Source organism: Lactuca saligna, chromosome 7 (assembly GCF_052625555.1).
Source record: "Lactuca saligna cultivar CGN05327 chromosome 7, ASM5262555v1, whole genome shotgun sequence".
Classification (NCBI taxonomy): Eukaryota; Viridiplantae; Streptophyta; class Magnoliopsida; order Asterales; family Asteraceae; genus Lactuca; species Lactuca saligna.
Window position 1 is genome coordinate 73,376,557 of NC_136423.1, and position 22,803 is coordinate 73,399,359.

A 22,803-nucleotide genomic window follows, 5' to 3' on the forward strand; every position below is an offset into this window, starting at 1 on the left:
ACAACATAAAATAATAAAATTTTACTTATTTAAAATTTTATATTTTCGCTAAATTTCACTATTTGGCTTTTAATAAGAATCTCATAAGACTTCTAATATTTTCTGAGTGATTCTAAACATAGTTTTACTTCATTTCTAGTAAAAACCATCTTGTTAGAACTCAACAATCAATTTTTATTCAGTTTTAATAATAACAATACATAATTTCAGAACGTGTATGTTACATGCATCCCACGAAAATCTGATCACAAACGATCCAGAACAGGATGTTACAATTCTCCCCACTTGAATTAGATTTTGCACTCGAAATCTCTCTTTATCATCAGGTAGATCGAGCCCAAAAACCCGAGAAGCACCACCGAAAGGGCCTCAAATAATACAACAATATCTTCTAAGGACACTTGAACCCATCAGGAGCTCCCAAACCCAAAAAGGATGGACTCTGTTGTGGCACTCGTTCTGTCTCACCAACACTTGCAAACTCTAGTGGTCTGTCTCTCTACCATATTTTCTTCCTAACACTTATCTAAGTTCGGAAGTCAACTTAAAGAGCTAGTTAAAGCCAAAAATCACATCATCTTTTTCCATTTCTTCTTCAAAATCGAAACATCAAAGCAAAGGTGAGTTCATACCCCCTTGTTTTTGGTTTTTGCATGTTTTAGGGAGAGAATACAAGTATTATATGTAGCTCTATGATTTATACATGTTATGTGTGATTTTCTTGGTTTATGTTGTGAATATGTGGTAAAACTCGACAAATCTCGAAAATATTAACCAAAATTGGTGAGATCCATAAACTAAAACACTCTAGTCGCTCTAATACAAAGCTAAAAGTGTTATACATGCTTAACTTGAGAAAAACAAAACACAAATCTTGTATACGGGTCATTTTTTACAAATAAACAAAATATTGGGGCAAAGGTGACACCTACGATTTTATAAGGACCAAATGGGTAACATTCACTTGAAAATGAGTTTTTATAACAATCATATTTCTCAAAAGGCCAAAAGTGTAAAATTTTGAATTATGGGCCTTAATGTGGGCCTTACGACTTTTTGGGACCAAATTGCAAAAATTACAATTTTTATGGATCAAAATGTTATTAAATAAAAACTTGGGCCAAAAATGGAAACCCACGAGATTAGGGGTTGAAAATGATACTTATTTCATGGTTTGGGCCAAAAATGTTAATTTTATAAAAATTAGGCCGAAAATGTCATTTTATTCTAATAAGGGCTGAAAACATAATTTTCCCCAAAAATGGACCGAAAATGACAATGTGTGTATTTTGGACCAAATCCGTAAATTACTAAACATTTGGGGAAAAAATACAAATTTTTGGACCAAATCCAAAAATGATATTTTATGTAAAAATAAGTCTTTAAATGTTCAACTTAGTTCTTAAGGGACTTAAAGTGTAATTTTTATTAAACACGAGCTCAAGTTATAAAATTTTGACGCAACGAACTAAAAATATCAGTAAAACAAAACACTGGATTTTTTTATAACATTACGGATAGTTTTTTCCTATTTAGTGAATTATACAATAACAAATAAACGAAATACAACAACGGTGCAGATATTGGACCTAATACTTCGTATACATGTTTATTGGGCCTTCATGATCCGTTTGCATGTTTATTGGGCCCAATATATTCATTTCATGTCTATTCGGCCTTAGTGCCCCAATTACATGCTCAATGGGCCTAAATTATTTTTACATGTTATTGGGCCTTAGTGGCTCATTCACATGCTAACTTAGCATGGGTAGATTCATCATATGCATAATGGGCTTCAACGTGTCTATTTGCATACTATCACGCCTAGAAATAACTTGCATATCTAATGGGCCACAACTGTCCCTTTTCATGTTTGTTGGGTCATGTCTTTTCACATTCAAGTATCATCAGGTGTTTGTAAATCAAGATGCGTTTAACATTAAACATATTCATGTGATAATCATTGGGATCTAGTGAGAATTGTCGGTTGACACCATTGAGTGTGTGGTCGTAGCCTATAGTTATAATCAGAGTCTCCTGGAGGGAGAGCGAGAGTTTATGTATAGATCAATAGAGGGGAGACTCCCCCACACCTGAGGTGTTCGCTACAGTTAGACTCGGCCAGTCTAGGGTGACAAAATCTTGATCAAAACCTGTGTTTGGAAAAATGCCAAGATAGGCGAACTAGTCATTATTATGCATGGCTATAACGACTTACATAGAGATCCATTACCATCGATATAATACGGGAATCAAAGTGCTTAAATCATGATAATACAAAAAAATTCATGCTGTAATACGAGGACTATGACACTTTTATAAATAAAAAAATATCGGATTTTTTGGGGAAATACTATTATTCATTACCTTCTGCTTACAACAGATACAATACAAGTAAAATTTTGGATTGCTTAATTATACATGTTTTTACAATAAAAATCATACATACATTTGTACTAGCTCGTTACATCATTTTCATGCAATTTACAGAAAATATCAGATTTTCTGGGTTATACAAACAATACCAAATCTTTCAGTCAAACATTCTTATGAACTCACCAACATTATATATGTTGACCATTTTCGAAATAACTTGTATTCTCTCAGGTAATCATTAAGCTGCAGAATCTTCAGGAGTATTTTGGAAATTTCTCTTCATGAAATGTCAATTATCGTACAATTTATGTTATGGAATGTGTAATGTAAAACAATGTACTTGATGTGAACAATACCCGTTGTACTATGTAATGCATGGTATGTTTATGTTATGTTTCATGTATATTTACTATGATGATATTTCAATTGATAGTCACACGAACCCTCAGACGTTTCCACTGTTCGGTTCGGGGGTATGACAAGTTGGTATCAGAGCATTGTTTATAATGAACTAGCATATCTAACCATACATAATATGCAACTATAAACACAATAGGACTATATAACTTTGAATAAAACAGATAAAATACATATCTATGTGTGAAAGTAGGGTAACGACACAATAAGAACAGTAAAAGTCTTTGGAGGATTTGAACATCGCAGTTAAACCGGGCAATTATGTAGTCGTATTGGGGGTGAATGTAGCCTGATCAACTACATTCATTCAATATACGACCAACATGTGTATGGGAGAAATTGTGATGGACAATGAACCAAAAACTTACCACCGAATTATCCAAAGAGCTTATAGAACTAAACCTAAAAAAAATTTAGAATACTATAGGAGTATTTGGCGTGCTATTAGACACTATGGTCGTGTAACACTAGCCAGGAAACCCCTACATCCCTATTTAGTGAAGGGCGGGGTGGCTTGACCCAGAAGAAGACTCAGAGGAAGAAACAGAGGAGGAACATGAATTAGAACTTGCAGATGAACCCGCCGAGCCAGTGGTGGACCTGGAAGAGGAAGAGCTCGAGGGTAATGACGATGATGACTTAGATGCATAGTCTGAGGTCATCAATCCTCCATATATGGCTAGAGTACCGACTTATGGGCACACGATATTGGAGATGGAGTCGCCAGCAAGGGATGCAACTGCCCTACAATATGAACCGAGGTTTCTTCGATCTTATTCATAGAGGACCAGCTGACCGGGCCTCCCAGTCATGGTTCGGCACACCCAAGACATTGATAACTGAGCTCAGGAAACCCCCAATCAAATGGAAAAAATACGAGCTACTATTGAGGGAGTTGAGAGACAAACATATCAAGTGATCGGGGACTCCCAAGCGAGACAATTAGTTTGGGAGGCACGACTACGAGAAACCGAGCGACAAGTAGCTTGTGTCCGGGGTGCATGCACTTCATCAGCACCACCACCAGACACTTCCCACCACGATTAGGATCAACTTTTTCCCGACTACTATCCGTTATGACTCTATTTCGTGTGTTAGGAGGGTAGTCATTAATGAAACAGCTATTTGTTTTCCTTACTTCATGTTATTGCACGAATTTACTTATATGCACAACCGAGCCCCCAAAATCGCTAGATACAAGGATCTTGAAACCAAAACAACATATATACTCTATGGACAGACTTAATATTTGTGCCAAAACTACGATTACCTACTACCATAAATAAATGATAGGGATGTAGAATGAAATATTGGGAATTATACGACAAAACACAAAGTTTATAGAGTACAACCAGAAATGACCATCGTTGCTTACGATCTTGCTTATCATCATGGAGCGAAAAATGTCATCCCACCGAAATAACAAGCACACCCATAAGACACCAATCCTACAGATAGACTTTGCTACATTCCAAGTTGTTGTAATAGCTTCCGTAACCGCTGCTATGGCACAACTCAACACAAACAACACAAACCGAAATGGAGATAACATCGACAACTCCAACCAAAGTAACGACTGCGGAAATCAACGGGTGACAGCTTATCAAGGCACTCCAAAACCCAAAATTAAGACATGGAAGCGAGAGTTATGGAGTAAGAGGATGGGATAGCCAACTCAAGGGTCCTCGAAGAAACAACATGTTGTTGTTTTCAATGCGACCATGACACCTACTACATCAACACTAACAAGACCATATGTTGGAAGCCTTCCAAGATGCAACCAATGCAATTTCCATCATTAAGGAGCCTACCGGAATTCGTATTGCAATAGATGCAACAAGAAAGGACACACCACCCGATACTGCAGATCTTAACCACGATGGAACCAACAACCAAACAACAACAACAACGACAACAAACGCAACAACAATAATGACAATAACAATTTTGGGACCAATTACACCTGCTATGGGTGTGGAGAAACCGGCCATTTCCGGCGCAACTGCCCCAAAGCAAACAATCAGGAAGCAGGAACATTAGGAAGAGTTTTGGCAATGGTCCAAGGTGAAGTAGTGTAGGACCCAACAGTGGTTACTGGTATGTTCCCACTTAACAACTCTTTTACTTGCATCTTAGTCGATAGTGCAGCTGAGCAAAGCTTAGTGGGTAACAAATTCAAAGGTATTTATGTAGGGTGCACCTCAACATAATTTTCATGGTTTGGGCCAAAATATTAGTATAACTAAACACTAGATTAATTCAAAAACTTAGTTCTTAAGGGACTTAAAGTTTAATTTTTGTTAAACACAAGCTCAAGTTATATAATTTTGACATAACGAACTAAAAATATTAGTATAACTAAACACTGGATTTTTTTTATAACATTATGGATAAATTTTTCCGACTAAATGAACTATACAATAACAAACAAACGAAATACAACAATGGTACACATATTGGGCCTAATACTTCCTATACATGCTTATTGGGCCTTCGTGATCCGTTTTTATGTTTATTGGGCCCAATATATTCATTTCATGTCTATTGAGCCTTAGTGCCCCAATTACATTCTCAATGAGCCTAAATTAGTTTTACATGTTATTGGTCCTTAGTGGCCCATTTAGGTGCTAATTTAGCACGGAGAGATTCATCATATGCATAATGGGCTTCAACGTGTCTATTTGCATACTATCATGCCCATAAATAACTTAAATATCTAATGGGCCACAACTGTCCCTTTTCTTATTTGTTGGGCCGTGTCTTTTCACATTCAAGTATCATCAAGTGTTTGTACGGAGACTAAGGTTAAACCCATGGATCATATGAAATGACATCTTTATATAGTATGGAGACTAAGGTTAAACCCATGGATCATATGAAATGAAAGGTAACGGGTTTAACCTTAGTCTCCGTACTATATAAAGATGTCATTGGTTGGTGAAATTGGCACTAGTATGGTACACTAAGAAGGGCTAGTCGATTTCACCTAGAGAGAACCAAGTATCCATATTCTCTAAAGTCTTCGAAGGTGTTTTGGTGATTTGTGATTCCACTTGAGGCTTCCACACTATTAGGGCTAAGCTCTTAAAGCTTGAAGACATCAAGCTACATCAAAAGGTATGTCATCTAACTAGTACTTTATAGCATAAGAAGTTCATAATATGCTAGTTAGGATTAAAGCCTTGGAAAGTTCTTATTTGCATGTATAATAGAGAAAACATAGATTCAAGGTTTATAGGGTTGCATGTACACCATAGGAGTGTTAGAATGCTCAAAACGCAATAGTAGTATCAGAGCCTAGGTTTTTTTTCTTGTTATACTTGCAAAACTGCTTAAAAAATCGAAGTTGTTTATTGTCTGATCATCAGACTCGTCGAGTCCATCAGGAGACTCGGCGAGTCCTGTGACAACTGTCAATTCAGGTCATTCTTGGACTCATGCATATTTATAATAACCATTCATGCACAACATGCCATGACCTAGTAGTATAAATTAGGTCAAAAATCTTGCATAAACTAGGATCCAACTAAGGTCTAGGACTAATATACTTGATACTTACAATTCTAGTAAGTTGCTTAGCTACAATAGGAAATGCCAATACTATAATTAGAATAAGCTTCAAACTTTGTTATAATTGAAATAGGGTATAAAACTCTAAAAATAAATTAAAACACTCTAATTATACTTCAACATGTTGTTGAATACCAAACAATGTTCCAAAAACCCTAAAGAGCCAAAAATCCAAAGTTATAAAATATAAAGCTTAAAAACTTTATAAAATTTGGCTATAAACTTTCTAATATCAAATTTTATTAATCAAATTATGGATTATACCAATGAAATAGAAATATAAATTACAAGTATTAATCATAATTTATTAGTTAAAAACAAGATTTTTAAATAAATCAAAAATTGCTTAAAGAATCACTTTTATAAAAATTAGATTTTTATAAAAATTAGATTTTTATAAAAATTAAGGAGGGATTTTTTATAAAAATTTGAATTTAGGAGAGAGGAGGCTTTAATGCCTCAAAAATCTGGCCATCTCCCCTCTCCCCATGCACTCTCTTCCCAAAACTCATGATTAAACTCAAACCCACACTCCACCTCTTCTCTCTTCACTCTTCTCACTTCACTCTCTTCACACACTTCACCCTCTTCCTCTCTCTCTCTAAACTCACGAAATTTCTCTCATTTCTCTGCCAAATTTCAAGACTTTGAAGACCTTGAAGTGTTCTTACTTCTCTCAAGATCATAACCAAGGTAAACAACATCATCTTCTTCCATAGTTTGATGATTCTACTTCTTTTCCTTCTTAGTTTTCTCTTCTTTTAGGATTCTATGCCTTTCCATGGCTAGAAATCTTTATTCTCCCCTTGTGGTTTGTAGATTCTCACCATAACACAATGCATGTGTTTGAAATGGTGAAAATCCGGGATCAAACCCATGCAAGGAGTGAAAAAGATGCACATATGATCATGTGACATCAAAACATAATATTTCATGTTCTTCTCCATTTCTTGTGTGTTCATGCATGAACGAAAGCATTAAACCATTTCTAGTACATCTTGGATGCTCATTCATTCCATGCATGTGTTAGAAATCGGGCCTTACCAAGGACATGCATGATGTTCTTATTGAAATACCCTAATAATGCACACAAGCAAACATGCAATCTGCCAGATTACTTTGTTCGACTTTGAACAGTCATAAATCAGTCATTTCTTAACCAAATCATGATATTCTTTTTGTATTGGTTAGTTCCACGAGTTAACTTTCAAACCCAACCGGTCTTACTGTAAAATATTAAATATCCGATTTTTGGCAGATTTTACAAAAAGGTTGCGCATACAGCTCTTTTTCTGTGATCACTATTTTTATCTTGCTTAAACAATGGTCTTAAACCCAACCATAAATCTTAGGAAAAATACCTTAGAAACTTAACATATCTAGTGAGTTATGGTTGAAATTTCGTGGCTTAAAACCTCACTGAATGGGCTACAAAAATTCATGAACCTCAGCCACATCTACACTTCATGCATTATTGCATGCAACTTTTCTTAAATTGTTTGGAATCATTACCCTCATTTCTCTTCTGAATACATTCTTAACATTTTTACTTTTGAAAGCCCTTGCATGCATGAGATAATCTGGAAAATTTCAAGAGCTTTTGTTATTTATTTGATTTATTAGAATTATTGCTAAAACCAAGGGCATAAATCATATAAAATACTTCCAGAGGTCAATAAATCCTAAATAAATTCATGGATGATACTTATGGGGAATAATGACCCCTCACCAAATTTCAGCAATTTTTGTTACTGTTTCATATGATTTCTAATTTTCTTTTATTTAGGACATGATAAATTACAAAACCACTTTTTAGGATGTGAAAATTGTATCTAACAATTTTCGCATACCTTACTTGTGATGGGTGACTCAAGAAAATAATTTCAAGATTTTTCATCATGTCTAGCTATTTTTCCCAATTTTTGGTAATTATAATGGCTTAAAAATGGGAAAAATAGTTCTGATTATCCAAAATTCATGAAAATTTGCCAGGATATCATATTATATAGTAGGAGGTTACATAAAAATTTTGAATATTTTTCTCCACTGTAAACTATTTTTCCCTTATTTTCTAAAGTTAATTGCACTAAAATTCACTTAAATATACATAAATACCCAAAACCAGTTTATACATTATGAAAACCACTTTTGATATTTTTCCCAAGATATTTATACTGTAAATGATGTTACAAAAATTTATGGTAATTTATTTTAACTGTTTAATAATATTTCTTTAATTAGTGACTATTTAAAGAAATAAAACAAGGAAAAATACAAATAACCACTGAAAAATATATTTTATATTTTTCCCAGCCTATTTATGTATAATAACAATTAAATAAAAAGTTTGGGTAATTTTGGAAACTGTTTACTATTTATTTCAATTTTTATTGAAATAAATGCTCAAAAATTATAAAATATAATTAAACAGCTTGGAAATCCATTTTTATAATTTTCCCAGCTTAGTGTTGTGTATTAACAGTTAAATAAAAAGTTTGAGAATTTTTATCCCTCGAATACTATTTTTCGTGAATTTATGTTGTTATTGAGACTTAAAATTTGGAAAATTAACCTTCCAAGGTTGTAATTAATCGCACGACTTGTAAAATTTCAATACATCAGAAAAAGTGTAACAAAATGATATAAATCCAATACTAAAACATAAATTGGCATTTCCCTATATGTAGAGTTTAGTATATTAGCATTAGATATCGACATGGAAACTCACTAGTGCGTGTGTTTGGTGTCGTAGGATCCCGGTAGTAAGACGTTGGTGCATCCCGAAGTACCGCTTGTGTCTACACAAAACATCGTGAGTATTCACGCACTCCCCTATTTTCGTTTTTTATGTTTTGGGGTGGAAAAGCATGTCCAGAAAAACTATTGTTTGCATGTTGTACTTAAATTGAATTGTATCAAACATGATTGCTATTGTATTGCTATGTTTCTTTATGTATGTCTATGCAACACGGAACATGAGAACTTATCGTACAAAGGCCCTTCCCTTGTCTCTAACCATTAACTCTTTGAGCCAATGGTCGTTATGGATAGCGCTATTAGGAATTGACAACTCCTCACTCGCCCGAATCGCTGGAGTGCATGATACCATATTCATCTATGGAACGATAAGCATAGATCTCGATAGGGCTTCAGTCATAGGTTTGGTTGAGACTCATTGTTTGCTCATACACATACAAACGCGTTTCTCGTTATAGCAATAAACTTGTATTCATTAATAGCAATCAACTTGTTTATCATTGAAACAATGTACTTGTATTTACGAAAAGCCTTATTGTACGCTCGATTTTATAAACTTGTGATACTCACCAACTATTTTCATAGTTGACGCTCGTTTTACATGCTTTTTCAGGAAATAATTAGTAAGTGGATGTAAAGATTCATCATCATAGAGCATGCTGCATCGTGTTGAAGCTATTATGAAGCTATATTTTGAACAATGTTATTTTGAAAAACTTGTATTTTGTTCTTTTGAAGCTATGGGTTGTAAACTTTTAAATACTGCTATGGTGATGTATCTTTATCTTTTGCAATGAAACCGTTATCGCTGTCATACCTTGCGTTTCCGCTTTAGCGGGGTGTGACAGAAGTGGTATCAGAGCTAAAGTTATAGAGAACATCGGTTTTTCTTTAAGAAAACACAACCTATAACTAAAACTTACAAAGAAATTCCTTTTACATCAAACATATTACAAGTATAATTAGGTTGGGAGTTGTATTATTGGACCTTGATTAAACATAGCCTGATCACCTATGTTTAATTAAGAAAAGATTTATACAAAGCTTGAGCTAATTATAATGGGAATATGTTCAACAAAAATATTTGAGAAAACCTTATTTAAAAATTTCAAAAGGTTAATTTTGGTGTGTGTAAGCATTGCATATTATAGGCATGCATTGTCATTTATTTCATATCTCATTGAAACTATGTCACAGTCCACTATGTCAAGATCGTCATCTTCCCGCGCTACCGCCTCAGCCGATGAATCCGGCTACGTCACTGTTATCCCTCGACGTAATCCCCCCGCCTCGATAGAAGAAGACCCATCAGAGGATACGGAAGATACTGGGAACTCGGTGGAGATCAGCAATGACAACGCCCCGAGTCAACGACGCGAGGCATCACCGACATCGGTGTTGCCACAGCCACCGCTCTATGGACTTCGCATTCGGAGGACAGCGAGGAAGAGTGTCCCCATTCCAGGAAGGATACCCGCCAGCACAGCAGGACATGGCACGGCAGGACCTAGCGGGGTAGGACCCAGCGATGCAGGACCAAGAGCATCCTCACCTCAGCAAGTCATAGGGATACCTGTCCGACAGCCAGGTATGACCCCGGAGGAGTCCCGGAGATTGCAGTCGATAGCAGCAGGCCTACGTCACAGTCTCGCTGCGATAGCTGGGCATCGAGAAGTTTTGGATGAAGTTTTAGCAGGAATGGAAATCCTGTATCAGCATTCGATGGAGACTGCTAACACTGCTAGTGCTGCTAGACGAGAGGCAGGTCATGCGATGACAGCATATTATATGTTTGGTTGGCTATTATTGATTGTGATGTGATAAGGATGGGAGCATCGGCAATGGAAAGCTCTAGTAGCAAGAGGAAGCCAGCAGATCAGGGAGAGAAGAAGTATGGAGGCAAGTCAGGGAGGAAGCAGAAAGTCTCAAGAAACTTTATGGTAAGAGCCCAAGAGCAAGAACCAGTGAAAACTCAAGGACAAGAAGTGCAGGAGCGAAAGCAGTACTCAGGGTCGCTTCCGAAGTGCAATAAGTGTAACTTCCATCACAAGGGAGCTTGCCCGGTGTGCCAAAACTGTAAGCAAACAGGCCATTACTCGAAGTATTGTAAGGTGAATAAGGAGGGAAAAAGGACATGTTACGAGTGCGGGAGTATTGATCATCTCCGTAGAGCATGTCCTAAACTGAACAATGGACCTGGTAACCATGGACAAGGCCAAGCCAGGCAAAACTTTCAAGGAAATCAAGTTAGACAACCAAGAGGTGTAGCCTTTGTGATTGGTGCAGAAGAAGCTCGTCAGAACCCTGAAGTGATAACAGGTACGTTCCTCCTGAACAACCACTTTGCATCAGTAATATTCGATGCGGGAGCAGATAGGAGTTTTGTTTCTTTAGCATTTAGACCGTTAATTGGCTTGAAATCGGTAAAGATGAGGATTGCATATGCTATTGAACTTGCTGATGGGTATGAAATTAGGGCTAGTGATATAATTCCTGGTTGTACTCTGAATTTAGCTGATAAACTCTTTAGCATTGACCTAATTCCTATAGAGCTAGGTAGTTTTGATGTGATAGTAGGGATGGATTGGTTATCCAAAAATAGAGCAGACATTGGTTGTTATGAGAAAGTCATCAGAGTGCCTCTCCCTAATGGAGAAACCCTTATCATACACGGTGAGAAGCCAGGAAGAAGTTTAAACATAGTATCAAGCGTGAAGGTTCACAAGTACCTGAAGAAGAATTGTATTGCATTCATGGCCCACGTGCTAGAAAGAGAACTAGAAGCTAAGCAACTCAAGGAGATTCCAGTGGTTCAAAACTATCCCGAAGTATTTCCGGAGGAATTGCCCGGTCTACCCCCTTATAGACAGGTCGAATTTCGGATAGACTTAGTTCCCGGAGCGGCACCGGTAGCAAAAGCACCATATCGCCTTGCACCATCCGAGATGCAAGAACTATCCGGACAACTTCAAGAACTTCTAGACAAAGGGTTTATTCGACCAAGTTCTTCACCTTGGGGAGCCCCAGTGTTATTCGTCAAAAAGAAAGATGGTTCATTCCGAATGTGCATTGATTACAGAGAATTGAACAAGTTGACAATCAAGAATCGATATCCCCTCCCTAGAATAGATGACTTGTTCGATCAGTTGCAGGGCGCTTCCTACTTCTCAAAAATCGACCTTCGGTCAGGGTATCATTAGCTAAGAATTCACGAAGAGGACATTCACAAGACAGCGTTTAGAACCCGTTATGGACATTATGAATTCTTAGTCATGCCTTTTGGACTAACGAACGCACCCGCTGTATTCATGGATTTGATGAATAGGGTCTGTAGACCATACCTAGACAGGTTTATAATTGTCTTTATCGATGACATACTTGTTTACTCGCGGACCAAAGAAGATCACAATAGACATCTAAAGCTAGTGTTGGAGCTGTTGAAGGAACAAAAATTGTATGCCAAGTTCACTAAGTGTGAATTTTGGATTCGGGAAGTACATTTTCTTGGTCATGTGATCGGTGAAAGAGGAATCCATGTAGATCCAGCTAAGATAGAGGCAATCAAGAAATGGGAGGCCCCCAAAACCCCGACAGAAATACGACAATTCCTAGGATTAGCTGGGTACTACAGACGCTTCATTGAGAATTTCTCTAGGATTGCTCAACCATTAACATCTTTGACCCAAAAGGATAGAAAATTTCTCTGGGAAGAGAAACACGGAGAGGCGTTTCAAATCCTGAAAAACAAGCTGTGCAATGCACCAATTCTGGCTTTACCAGAAGGATCAGAGAACTTTGTGGTGTATTGTGATGCGTCTCATCAAGGATTAGGATGTGTGCTAATGCAAAAAGATAGGGTCATTGCATATGCTTCCAGACAACTCAAACCGCACGAGAAGAATTATACCACCCATGATCTAGAACTAGGAGCAATAGTTTTCGCCCTTAAGATATGGAGGCATTATTTGTATGGAACCAAATGCACTATTTATACCGATCACAAAAGCCTTCAGCATATTCTGGATCAGAAAATGTTAAACATGCGGCAGAGAAGATGGGTAGAGTTGTTTAGTGATTATGATTGTGAGATACGATACCACCCAGGAAAGGCTAACGTAGTAGCCGACGCTCTTAGTAGGAAAGTAAGAGTGAAACCTTCCCGTGTGAGAGCTTTGGGAATGGTAATTCAGACAAGCTTGAAATCTCAAATCATTAATGCCCAGGAGAAAGCGTTATGCAAGGAAAATCTTCCAGGCGAAACTTTACATGGTTTGGAAGAAAGATTTGAAACCAAACCTGATGGAGTTCGTTATTTTAAAGACAGGGTCTGGATTCCAAGGGTTAACAACCTGAGAGACATGGTATTAGAAGAGTCTCATCGATCTAAATACTCCATCCACCCTGGAGCAGATAAGATGTACAAGGATCTTAAAGAGTACTATTGGTGGCCTGGAATGAAAAAGGATATTGCCTTGTACGTCGGGAAGTGTTTGACATGCTCAATAGTCAAAGCTGAACATCAGAAACCTTCCGGGTTGTTGCAACAACCTGAAATTCCCCAATGGAAATGGGAGCAAATATCTATGGATTTCGTTACCAAACTCCCTAGAACTGCTAGAGGTCACGACTCAATTTGGGTCATAGTGGATCGACTGACGAAATCCGCTCACTTTCTCCCTATTCGAGAAGATTTCAAGATGGAAAAATTGGCCCAAATCTACATCGACAAAATTGTTTCTCTGCATGGTGTACCCCTATCTATCATTTCTGATAGAGATAGTCGTTTTACATCTCGATTTTGGTGGATGTTACAGAGGGCACTAGGAACCAAGATAGATTTGAGCACAGCTTACCACCCTCAGACAGATGGGCAAACAGAGAGAACAATACAAACATTGGAAGACATGCTACGAGCGTGTGTCATTGAGTTCAAAGGAAATTGGGATACTCATTTGCCCCTAATTGAGTTTTCCTACAATAACAGTTACCACACGAGTATCCAATGTGCTCCATATGAAGCATTGTATGGACGCAAGTGTCGTTCGCCCTTATGCTGGACAGAAATCGGTGACAGACAGTTGACTAGAGTCGAACTTATCCAGGAAACATCTGACAAGATTACTATCATCAAAGATAAGCTTAAAGCTGCTAGAGATCGTCAGAAAAGTTATGCGGATAATCGTCGAAAACCATTAGAATTCCAAGTAGGAGACAAGGTACTTTTAAAAGTGTCGCCTTGGAAAGGGCTTGTGCGTTTTGGTAAGAAAGGAAAACTAAGCCCGAGATATGTTGGACCCTTTGAAATCCTTGAAAGGATTGGTCCGGTAGCGTATAAACTCCAATTGCCCCAAGAGTTAAGCGCCATTCACGACACATTCCACGTCTCCAACCTTAAGAAATGTCTAGCCGACGAAACATTAATAGTACCCCTGGAGGAAATTAAGATCAATGATAAGCTGAGCTTCGTTGAGGAACCGATAGAAATCCTTGACAGGGAGGTAAAACAACTTAAGCGTTGTAAGATCCCGATTGTGAAAGTTCGATGGAACTCAAAACGCGGGCCGGAGTACACCTGGGAGCGCGAGGATTACATAAAGGAAAAGTATCCGCAACTATTCCCATGCGATGACAAGCGATGATATAGAATGAATTTCGGGACGAAATTCTTTTTAAGTGGGGGATACTGTGACAACTGTCAATTCAGGTCATTCTTGGACTCATGCATATTTATAATAACCATTCATGCACAACATGCCATGACCTAGTAGTATAAATTAGGTCAAAAATCTTGCATAAACTAGGATCCAACTAAGGTCTAGGACTAATATACTTGATACTTACAATTCTAGTAAGTTGCTTAGCTACAATAGGAAATGCCAATACTATAATTAGAATAAGCTTCAAACTTTGTTATAATTGAAATAGGGTATAAAACTCTAAAAATAAATTAAAACACTCTAATTATACTTCAACATGTTGTTGAATACCAAACAATGTTCCAAAAACCCTAAAGAGCCAAAAATCCAAAGTTATAAAATATAAAGCTTAAAAACTTTATAAAATTTGGCTATAAACTTTCTAATATCAAATTTTATTAATCAAATTATGGATTATACCAATGAAATAGAAATATAAATTACAAGTATTAATCATAATTTATTAGTTAAAAACAAGATTTTTAAATAAATCAAAAATTGCTTAAAGAATCACTTTTATAAAAATTAGATTTTTATAAAAATTAGATTTTTATAAAAATTAAGGAGGGATTTTTTATAAAAATTTGAATTTAGGAGAGAGGAGGCTTTAATGCCTCAAAAATCTGGCCATCTCCCCTCTCCCCATGCACTCTCTTCCCAAAACTCATGATTAAACTCAAACCCACACTCCACCTCTTCTCTCTTCACTCTTCTCACTTCACTCTCTTCACACACTTCACCCTCTTCCTCTCTCTCTCTAAACTCACGAAATTTCTCTCATTTCTCTGCCAAATTTCAAGACTTTGAAGACCTTGAAGTGTTCTTACTTCTCTCAAGATCATAACCAAGGTAAACAACATCATCTTCTTCCATAGTTTGATGATTCTACTTCTTTTCCTTCTTAGTTTTCTCTTCTTTTAGGATTCTATGCCTTTCCATGGCTAGAAATCTTTATTCTCCCCTTGTGGTTTGTAGATTCTCACCATAACACAATGCATGTGTTTGAAATGGTGAAAATCCGGGATCAAACCCATGCAAGGAGTGAAAAAGATGCACATATGATCATGTGACATCAAAACATAATATTTCATGTTCTTCTCCATTTCTTGTGTGTTCATGCATGAACGAAAGCATTAAACCATTTCTAGTACATCTTGGATGCTCATTCATTCCATGCATGTGTTAGAAATCGGGCCTTACCAAGGACATGCATGATGTTCTTATTGAAATACCCTAATAATGCACACAAGCAAACATGCAATCTGCCAGATTACTTTGTTCGACTTTGAACAGTCATAACTCAGTCATTTCTTAACCAAATCATGATATTCTTTTTGTATTGGTTAGTTCCACGAGTTAACTTTCAGCCACATCTACACTTCATGCATTATTGCATGCAACTTTTCTTAAATTGTTTGGAATCATTACCCTCATTTCTCTTCTGAATACATTCTTAACATTTTTACTTTTGAAAGCCCTTGCATGCATGAGATAATCTGGAAAATTTCAAGAGCTTTTGTTATTTATTTGATTTATTAGAATTATTGCTAAAACCAAGGGCATAAATCATATAAAATACTTCCAGAGGTCAATAAATCCTAAATAAATTCATGGATGATACTTATGGGGAATAATGACCCCTCACCAAATTTCAGCAATTTTTGTTACTGTTTCATATGATTTCTAATTTTCTTTTATTTAGGACATGATAAATTACAAAACCACTTTTTAGGATGAGAAAATTGTATCTAACAATTTTCGCATACCTTACTTGTGATGGGTGACTCAAGAAAATAATTTCAAGATTTTTCATCATGTCTAGCTATTTTTCCCAATTTTTGGTAATTATAATGGCTTAAAAATGGGAAAAATAGTTCTGATTATCCAAAATTCATGAAAATTTGCCAGGATATCATATTATATAGTAGGAGGTTACATAAAAATTTTGAATATTTTTCTCCACTGTAAACTATTTTTCCCTTATTTTCTAAAGTTAATTGCACTAAAATTCACTTAAATATACATAAATACCCAAAACCAGTTTATACATTATGAAAACCACTTTTGATATTTTTCCCAAGATATTTATACTGTAAATGATGTTACAAAAATTTATGGTAATTTATTTTAACTGTTTAATAATATTTCTTTAATTAGTGACTATTTAAAGAAATAAAACAAGGAAAAATACAAATAACCACTGAAAAATATATTTTATATTTTTCCCAGCCTATTTATGTATAATAACAATTAAATAAAAAGTTTGGGTAATTTTGGAAACTGTTTACTATTTATTTCAATTTTTATTGAAATAAATGCTCAAAAATTATAAAATATAATTAAACAGCTTGGAAATCCATTTTTATAATTTTCCCAGCTTAGTGTTGTGTATTAACAGTTAAATAAAAAGTTTGAGAATTTTTATCCCTCGAATACTATTTTTCGTGAATTTATGTTGTTATTGAGACTTAAAATTTGGAAAATTAACCTTCCAAGGTTGTAATTAATCGCACGACTTGTAAAATTTCAATACATCAGAAAAAGTGTAACAAAATGATATAAATCCAATACTAAAACATAAATTGGCATTTCCCTATATGTAGAGTTTAGTATATTAGCATTAGATATCGACATGGAAACTCACTAGTGCGTGTGTTTGGTGTCGTAGGATCCCGGTAGTAAGACGTTGGTGCATCCCGAAGTACCGCTTGTGTCTACACAAAACATCGTGAGTATTCACGCACTCCCCTATTTTCGTTTTTTATGTTTTGGGGTGGAAAAGCATGTCCAGAAAAACTATTGTTTGCATGTTGTACTTAAATTGAATTGTATCAAACATGATTGCTATTGTATTGCTATGTTTCTTTATGTATGTCTATGCAACACGGAACATGAGAACTTATCGTACAAAGGCCCTTCCCTTATCTCTAACCATTAACTCTTTGAGCCAATGGTCGTTATGGATAGCGCTATTAGGAATTGACAACTCCTCACTCGCCCGAATCGCTGGAGTGCATGATACCATATTCATCTATGGAACGATAAGCATAGATCTCGATAGGGCTTCAGTCATAGGTTTGGTTGAGACTCATTGTTTGCTCATACACATACAAACGCGTTTCTCGTTATAGCAATAAACTTGTATTCATTAATAGCAATCAACTTGTTTATCATTGAAGCAATGTACTTGTATTTACGAAAAGCCTTATTGTACGCTCGATTTTATAAACTTGTGATACTCACCAACTATTTTCATAGTTGACGCTCGTTTTACATGCTTTTTCAGGAAATAATTAGTAAGTGGATGTAAAGATTCATCATCATAGAGCATGCTGCATCGTGTTGAAGCTATTATGAAGCTATATTTTGAACAATGTTATTTTGAAAAACTTGTATTTTGTTCTTTTGAAGCTATGGGTTGTAAACTTTTAAATACTGCTATGGTGATGTATCTTTATCTTTTGCAATGAAACCGTTATCGCTGTCATACCTTGCGTTTCCGCTTTAGCGGGGTGTGACAAGTCCATGCATAAAAAGTGAACAAATCAATCCAACTCGCCGAGTTGGTTCATGCACTCGACGAGTTGGACCCCCATATAGCATAAACTTGACTTTTTTTTTGATGGAATTGGACTAGGAACATTACCCTACGATGTTTTTGGACTTATAAACTTGTTTTTGATTTGGTAATGTTCAAGCTAATCCAATTTCAAAGATAATTGTCAATAGATTCATGTTTTATATTAGTTTAAGGTTTAGACTAATTACATGAAAAAGTTTGATTTGAATTATATTGTTCTTATGAGTTGCTTAGATTAATAGAAAAGTTGAGTGAAATAGTTGTTTTCAATCCAAATTAATCTAAGAGTTGATTCTAAAATGTGTTTGTGTAACTTGGCCTCAAGTTACACGAAGAGTCAGATTAATGATTCATAAAACTCATAAAAGTTGGCAATGGTTACAAAAAATGAAGAGTCTTGTTATCATTAATTGTATTTATGACTCCATAACTTGTCCTTAAGTTATGGAGGTTCAAGAGTCACTTCATTAAATATTAAAGTGTGTAACCTTAATAATTCCATAAGTTATAAAATAAAGAAAAGTTAATTCTTTTATTAGTTTAAATTCTTCCATAACTTGTCCTCAAGTTATGGAACTTGAAGAGTTTTTGGATTAAAACTACTTTAAACACATAAGTTATGGAATTAATTAGTTTTGAATAATTTCAAAACTTTCCCTCAAGTTTTGGAATTTGAAAAGTGTTCTTTTATGAATACTTTAATTCCAAGTTAGCGCTTAAAATTTTAAAAGTTAAAATTCAACCCTTATACTTTATAATATTATAAGTTAATAATATTTATATATATATATATATATATGTATAAGAGTAAAGTCAGTCTTACTGTTAGTAAGCCTCATTCACGAAGCCGTTTTATAAGGGGGGTATAAGGTTACTACCTATAAAATGACAGTTTAATAGGTGTTCACTCTCACCCACCGCTTCCTTGACTGGTGGAGGGTCGTTAGCCGAATGGGTTTGACAGGACTATAATTCTCTCTTCATTAAAAGTATTAATGATAAATACTAAGTAACTAAACTTTTAGTAATACCCAATCTTAGTTACTTAGGAAAATGTCAATAAGGTGCTAATCCATGAAATTACACTTTGCACTTTGTTTAAGTTGGTTAGTGGAGCGTGTGTGGTTAACCGGCACACTAACTCGTATTTAACAAGGTAGGAAAAGGGTAACTTAATGTTTATCATAGATCGATGGAGCGTGTGTGGTTAACCGGCACATCGATTGAGGGGTAAACACTTAAGGGTACCATGTAATTTGCATGGTTACTTCACACCTTGTTTTGTGATCCTCGGCATCCCAGTCACAAAACCGGAAGGGCACACTCGAGATTGAAACATGCCATTGAACAGTTCAATGAATCTCAAAAGATCTAGGAGTTTCAAATCGAATTAAAAACCTAATCATACATTTCGTTTATCTTGGTGGAAATTGGTGAATCGTCATTCACCTACCTTCAAATATTTTATAGCTTGGATTACGGCATCCCTCTTCTAAGTTATAAAATAGTTTGTTGGGTCCTAGCCTTAATATTTCATATTGGGTGTCATATTAAGGACTTAAGATCAACTATCTTGAATATCTCCCAAAAAGGTGTTTGGTCTAGACATCTATGATCTTCCCAAATCTCTTGAAACAAGCTTTCCAAAATGAAGATGTTGTCCTTTGGAAATCATACTTCTTTAACCTCCTCCAATTATTCTCCCAAACCCACAAGTTCAAGGTCACTCAAGCCCTATTGGCAAGGCAAGGTCTAGGTGTGATCATATCTTTGAGATGTAGTCACATATTGACAAGCCGGGAGAGTTGGTGGTTAAACTACTTTCTAAGTCACATAGTGAGTTCTTTTGGAACGCCTATGAAACAGACTATGACAAGACCCTTAATGATCTTATCTATTTGCTAAGATCAACTTCCTAAAACTTTATGGACATTGATAATGATTACATTGGATATCTAGTAAAGCTCTCTCTTCCCAGTGGAAAGGGATCGGCCATAGTCAACTCGGTTGACCAAATGGTAAAGAGAAAGGCTAAGTCTGAGATAGTCCCGTGCACCATTATCAAAGGGTCCATATGTTTATATTGCCAAAGGAAGGGTCATTAGTTGCGAAGCGGCCAATTTACCTAAGGGTGTTAAAGTCAATTAGTTTGACTCTACTTCAGGTAAAGTCCACTATCTAACTCTGCTAAGTTTCTATTCTGAGATTCTTGATACATGATGTGACTGGGTCACATAGTGATGTTTTAAGAATCAAAGAAAAGTGAAGAAACTTAAAGAAAGAATATGTTGAATCTAATCGCGTAGATGGATTTCTATCGCATAGTTTGAAGACTGGATTCTTGAGCTACTTCTTAGGAGTTATGAGATATTGCTAGGGAATAGATAACAACAAGTTTTCATATGGATTGTAAGGATAAGTTTTTCCGCAAAGTTTTAAAATAAAAGAAAAATTTTTGATTTTACTTATTTTAAATATCCTTACAATGGTATTTGAGGAAAAATTGTTGCTTTTATGATTCCATTAATAGCAAGAGTGGAAATATGAAATTGATTCTTTCATTTGTGGTAATGTCTAAATTTATCAAATAAGGAAAGATTCTCATCACCCAAGTTTCAATTGGACCGGAACTTGGAATCATGCAAGTTGTATAGCATGATGAATGAGAACTTTCAAGTATTGGAAAATTAAGACTAACTACTTGTTCACATGGATGTGTGAGTCAAGTAACAGACTAAGGGATCGAGTACACATTCTTGTGCACTGGTCAAGTCCACCACAAAAGATCGATAAGATTATTCTTCATAATTTAATAAAGCTCAGTAAATATGGTTACACTTACAAGCTTAAGTGTAATTCTGAGACATTGGAAAAGGTTCCAATATAAGGCAGAGCGAATAAGAAGAATCAAATTAGGCAGAAGGATAAAAGTTTCCCAAATCTGAAAAGATGGGAGAGTACTTTGGTATCAGTTTTGTGATCATCTTAATGATTAAGAAACCATAGAACAATTATTTCTCTAAGGGAATCTTAGTGCATTCTTATGACTAAGAAGAGGAATCTTGAATTGTTGAAATGGTTAAGTCAAGAAGATGAGTCATACTTCGTTCCAATATAAGTCTTAGAGTCGTACTCCAAGACTTTAATTTGAGTGACATGTCTTAAAGAAGGTTTAAAACACTTGTCAAATGTAAGAGAAAAAGTTTCTTACTCTTGTACATTTGAAATATGTAAGTTGTGATGTTTTGGATAAAACTAAGACCAACTAAGGCCAATTGTGTGAAGTGTTGTTTGTCTTGATTAGAATCCGCACTATCTCTTGGATGTTTGACAAAGGAGTCTTATAGGTCAAGAGGACAGTGGGAGTCTTAAAGGTCTTGAAAGTCTCAAGAACTAATCAAGAATAAAAACCTGAAGTTATTCACTATTCATGACTTGAGGATTATAACCTATCATGTTGACATGTTCTGTGCCCCTTCCAGTTAAGGTTGGCTTTGCATATGAGTTGTTAGAGTTCTCAATTGGTTGTACAACAACTTGGAAGCAATGGCAGGCCCTTGAGCTGCCTGGTGGCAAGAAATCAAGATTGAGTTCAGTCCATATGAGTTTGGATTTGTCATTATCCTTGTCTTGTGACTATGGTTTTGACAATTCACATGGATAAGAACACATGCACCAGTAAATCTAAGTGTCATAAGGTTTCTATCCGATTCATGAAAATGATGGTGACGAAAGTCTTTCACTAAGTAGATTTTAGCTAGATAGAAATTGTGATATTTGCATTCTCAAAGTCGTTAGTGGAGCGTGTGTGGTTTATCGGCACACTAACATGAACTTGTGAGAAGTGGAAAAGGTCTAAAAAATTGAGACTATGATTACGACCTCCCTTTTCATAGTTCTAAGATTGTTTAGACACACATGTGAGCTATCCAAGAGAGGTGTATGATTTTGGTAAAGTTTAATCAAAACAATCTAGTATCAGAAATCTGAACTTTGGTAAGAAAGTCAATAAATTATTGATTTCTAGAAGTCCAAAAGATTTCTGAGTACATGTCAAAGCTAGTGGGAGCATAAGTGTTATGCTAATAATCATCATGTTAGTAGGAGCATGATAATTATGATAAAAGTTGCAAGTTAGCAATGTTAATTATAGAAAACAAAAGTTTCAATTGGGAAAAAGTTGTTTTGCAATAATTAAGGGAGAGGAAATTATACTTCATCTCAAATCTAAAAAGCTGAGATTGAGGTTTTAATCTTATTTAGTCAAGGAAACATATATGAATTTCATGTTCGAATGGCTCACCATAAGGAAATTCTGTATATGGGTCCATTATTTGCGTTCTAAAATTCGATTATGATTACGGCATCCCTTTTCATACTCTGAATTATGAGAAATTGGCAAATTGA